The sequence below is a fragment of the Asparagus officinalis genome, chromosome 4 (assembly GCF_001876935.1).
Source record: "Asparagus officinalis chromosome 4, Aspof.V1, whole genome shotgun sequence".
In the NCBI taxonomy this organism is placed as follows: Eukaryota; Viridiplantae; Streptophyta; class Magnoliopsida; order Asparagales; family Asparagaceae; genus Asparagus; species Asparagus officinalis.
Window position 1 is genome coordinate 41,724,437 of NC_033797.1, and position 5,380 is coordinate 41,729,816.

Below are 5,380 nucleotides of genomic sequence, written 5' to 3' on the forward strand. Positions count from 1 at the left end.
CCTCCACGCCTCCTCCTCCGTTCGCCAACACCGCTCACCCCCTCTCTTCTCCGAAGAACCACCTCCACCTCGGCCAGCCCTCCCCGAGCTCAGCGATGCCTCGCCGACAACCTCCCGAACTACCACTGTCGAGCTGTGCTCACCTCTGACCGTGCCCAGTTCCACCGCCGAGCTCCAGATCCAACAGTCGCCACTTCCCTCTTCTGCCATCTCCCCTCAATCACCTACGCTTTGTAGGCTGTCTAAAAATCACAATAGATAGCTGATCCCTATCAAACCTCAACCAACAATCTTGATAAAGAAAGTTACAATCAGACGACTTTCATGTCAACAAATAAAAACTATAATTAGAGGATTTTTACGTAGATCGAGAAATGTTATAATTTGACGACCTTCACGACAATTGATGAAAGCCCTGATTTAATAGCCTTCACAATCAACTGTGAGAGTTACAATCTGATGACTCTCACACCCCAAACAGTTAAAGCAAAAATCACTGAACAATGGTCTTTGTAATTCTTTGTAGAAGAGATTACAAGTTAACAATTTCTTCTAAAATGCAGAACTCATCATTGCATTCAAAATTAGAAACACTAGCGGCCCCTGTGTTTTTAACATCTAGCAGGCGCCCAACTCTGCATCTCCAGCCTAAGACGTAGAGTTAGGGTCATGAACACCAATCTAGGTGTTTAACTTATTCAAACATGAGTCGAACAGTTTTAGAACTCTTTTCCCCACGATCTGAGAAAATCACGCCCACTTAGGAGCGGATTAAGGGGTCAGTTACACCCCTTACCCCCCTATAAATCTCAACAAACTCAACTGAATTAAGGATTGGATTTTTTCTAGGCTGGAATGGCTAGGCAGTTCGAGGAGGATTTTTGGATCAGATCATCCAAGAAATCTTGAGGCATCGATCTTCAGCAACAGAAGATTTTCAGAGATACACTTAGCTTATCAACTGAATTTTTGGTTAAAACAACTCTTTTCACAAGAGTTTAAACTGGTTCCGAGTTATATAAAACTCGACAAGAGTTCCTTTTTAAACTTGCTACGCAAGTTAGTTATTTCAGTGAATTGAGATATGCGGATCGTCAACGGAGAGCAAATTCAACACGAGTATTCGAGGGAGGCACTCCATCGCTACCGTGAAGAACCCAGAATTAAACAAAGGGGAGGATCTCCGTCGATTCTCTTCTCTTTTGTAATCAGGAAATTCGAATTGTAATTAATTTTGTGAGAGTTGTAAACATTCTTTTTCTAAGTAGTTAGAGAGAATAAAATCAAATACGATTCTTTCATTATTTTCTTATTATAAATTTTTCAACAAACACGCTCGTCTCCTCACTGTCGTTGCCGTCCAGGCCCTCTGAGCTCCTGATACGAGTTGCTGTGCGAGCACATTTGATCGCGGAATTATCAAAGGTAGGTTGAGAAGAGGATAACAGAAACACAAGCACAATTCAGTATATGACGAAGGAAAATACCTTCTCTAGATTATGAGTATGAAAAATTACAATCCCTCTTTCACAATCTCACTAGAATCGAGAACAAACTCTTAATCTTCTCTAAACCCTAATACAACGATTAGAATCTCTCTCTGATCTAAGATCTCATAGATCCTCACAATCTAAACCCTAATCCTTTTGATTAGGATCTCACTTAGACCTAAAACCCTTTAGATCTACATCTTGACCTTTCTCCCCTTGTTTAGAACCCTAAACAATCCCTATTTATAGGGTTTACAACGTAGTGGCAATCTGATAAATAACCAAAACCAAACCAAACTAGAATTCCTTCAAAACAAAAACCAAGTCTGCCCAGGAAACCTCGATGAGTCGACTCATGACTGAGATGAGTCCACTCATGATCACCAGTCGACTCATGGTCGACTCAAAATGTGCACAAACTATGCTGGCCTGCATGAGTCGACTCATGATTTTCATGAGTCGACTCAGCAGAAGCATTTTGCTATCTAGAGGTGTTTTCTTGAGTCGACTCATCAACCCGTCAGTCGACTCATCAACCGTCAGTCGACTCATCAACCTGTCAGTCGACTCATCAGGCTGAGAACTGAAATCTTTGATTCTTCGTTCTTCCGACTCGCTTCACGCACCATCCTGTGCTCCGCCGTGTCATTTCACACCACTATTTTCAAGATATCATGAGAATCATCTATCCTCAAGCTCCCATGAGGATCGCTTTTCCGAAGAGAAGATACACCCATATCATAGGTCCCCCTTTAGAAACTTGAAGTCTCATTCAAGTTAGAACTTTAGCTGAGGAAACTCTCGAGCCCCTCCATCTTTGTTAACTTCAGTCATCTTCTTCTTCCTTAATCTCTGAACTCCTTCCAAAGAAAAGGATCTCGCTAAGCTTCTTGTATTGCGATCGAGTCAGGACCATACACATGATACCCCTTCACCGGATCTGATGCTCTGATACCAACTTGATACGAGTTGTCGTGCGAGCACCTTTGATCGCGGAATTATCAAAGGTGGGTTGAGAAGAGGATGACAGAAACACAAGCATAATTCAGTATATGGCGAAGGAAAATACCTTTTCTAGATTATGAGTATGAAAAGATTACAATCCCTCTCTCATAATCTCACTAGAATCGAGAACAAACTCTTAATCCTCTCTAAACCCTAATACAACGATTAGAATCTCTCTCTGATCTAAGATCTCATAGATCCTCACAATTTAGAATCTCTCTCTGATCTAAGATCTCATAGATCCTCACAATCTAAACCCTAATCCTTTTGATCAGGATCTCACTTAGACCTAAAACTCTTTAGATCTACATCTTGACCTTTCTCCCCTTGTTTAGAACCCTAAACAGTCCCTATTTATAGGGTTTACAACGTAGTGGCAATCTGGTAAATAACCAAAACCAAACCAAACTAGAATTCCTTCAAAACAAAAATCAAGTCTGCCTAGGAAACCTCGATGAGTCGACTCATGACTGAGATGAGTCGACTCATGATCACCAGTCGACTCATGGTCGACTCAAAATATGCACAAACTGTGCTGGCCTGCATGAGTCAACTCATGATTTTCACGAGTCGACTCAGCAGAAGCATTTTGCTATCTGGAGGCATTTTCTTGAGTCGACTCATCAACCCGTCAGTCGACTCATCAACCGTTAGTCGACTCATCAACCCGTCAGTCGACTCATCAGGCTGAGAACTAAAATTTTTGATTCTTCGTTCTTCCAACTCGCTTCACGCTCCATCCTGTGCTCCGTCGTGTCGCTTCACATTGTTAGACCCTAGAGGGGGGTGATTAAGGTCTTATGCTAATATAATCTGATTTTATGCCAATTAAAATTAATTAACAAGTTATTCTCGCAAGATAGATATACAATATGATATGAGCAAGAATATGCAATATGATCAAAGAGATATATCCTAGCAAAGAGGTATATGATGAAATATATGTAGGGATATATAAACACAAGGGTAACATAAACAAACGTAAACAATATATTGGACAAGCTAGATAATGAGACAAATATGATATGAGCAATGAGCACAAATATAAATGAACGCCAAAGCACACTCAAACACAATCAAATGATCACGGAATATAAATGAACGCCAAAGCACACTCAAACACAATCAAATGATCACGGAGTTCGGACCTTCCGTCCTACATCTCCGCTCTCAAATGATCACGGAGTTCGGACCTTCCGTCCTACATCTCCGCTCCCCACTCCCGGGGAGAAATCCACTTTCACAATCCGGTTTGGAAACCAGAACTTCTACACACTCGGTTTTATAGCTAACCGAAAACTCTACAACTCATACTCTTGCAAACCCACTCTACACCCTCACAAGTGTTGGACCTAGCCGTGTCTCCCTCAAGTGCTCGGTTATAACCTCTCCCTAGGTTCGTCAACCGACGCCACTCCTCTTGGGCGATCCCCGACTCTCACCACACACTCCTCTCGGTGTACAAGTGTATTACAAAGTGATCTCACGATTAACACAATACAAAGAATGATTGTTTTCTAATATGGATGAGAACACAATGAAAGCTCATACTCAATTGTTACAACTCTCACCAACCCCAAATATACTATGTATGAAAATACAATAAGCTCAATGTGGGTGTGTGTAAACAATGAGTGAAATCAAATCAAATCTAAACTTAATATAAAAGATAGCTTTAAAGAATGATAATCAAATAACTAAGCAAATGTAAAGCTAGATAAGAGTTTAGAAAACTTCTCAATGGATAACAAGATGGAGAGATGGAGATTGAAGCCCAAACAAGAAGATGATCTCCTCCACTTGTGAAAACTTCTTCATAAACCAAACAAACACTAAAACACACTTAAACCCTTGCTTAAAACTTGTTTAAAACACTTCTTGGATTACATTTAGAACTGAGGTATAAGGGGGTATTTATATGAAACCCCAAAGCCAAGAGAAAACCAAGAAAAGACCAAAAAACCACTCAGCAACGGCTCTGGAAAACTAGCCGTTAGAACTGAAATGACAGTGCGGCGGTCAACCGCGACGGGCGACCGCGAGCAACAAAAAAACAATACTATGGCTCTGGCTAAACCATGTTTTGAAACTTTGCACAATGATTATGTAGACTTAATAAAATATGTATATGATTATTGTTAAGTCTAAAAACTAAGAATACAATATTTTTACAAATACAATAGAAAATAAAACATATGAGTATGTATATGAAAATATATTTGTTTCATATCTAAGTAGTTAAACCAAATCACAATAATAAATATAAAATATGTAATTTCATATTTATAAACATAAAAACCAAAACTTGTATTGTATATATATATGACTACATATATATACAAGGAAACCAATAAAATGTGTGTGTATATGATATTGAGCTTAGAGTATCTAACACACATAATATAAAACCTAAACTAGATTACCTAAGCCAATCTTGATCTTCAATAAGCTTGACTTGGTACCCTATGCGGATGAAGCTGAACTTGGATCTTGAACTTGAATTGCATAAGCTTCACTCCACAATTCCGCCAACCTCCATTTGATATTGTCGTTGAAGCGCTATTCCATCCATCCTCCAACTCGTTGTTTGCATAGAATAAATACGAAAACAAAAACACTAGACAAACAATATTAGAAATAAATTGTTTGTTAAACATCATCAAAACAAGAAGGCCAACACACACCACTATTCTTAAGATATCATGAGAATCACATATCCTTAAGCTCCCATGAGGATCACTTTTTCGAAGAGAAGATACACCCGTATCAGCTCCTGCTCACCGCATCCAACCCCTATTTTCATCAAAAATTGTTTTCTTCATTATATAACTCATTATAACTTTGATCGTTACAATAAGTTCAAAAAGATCGGTCTTTTTATAAGA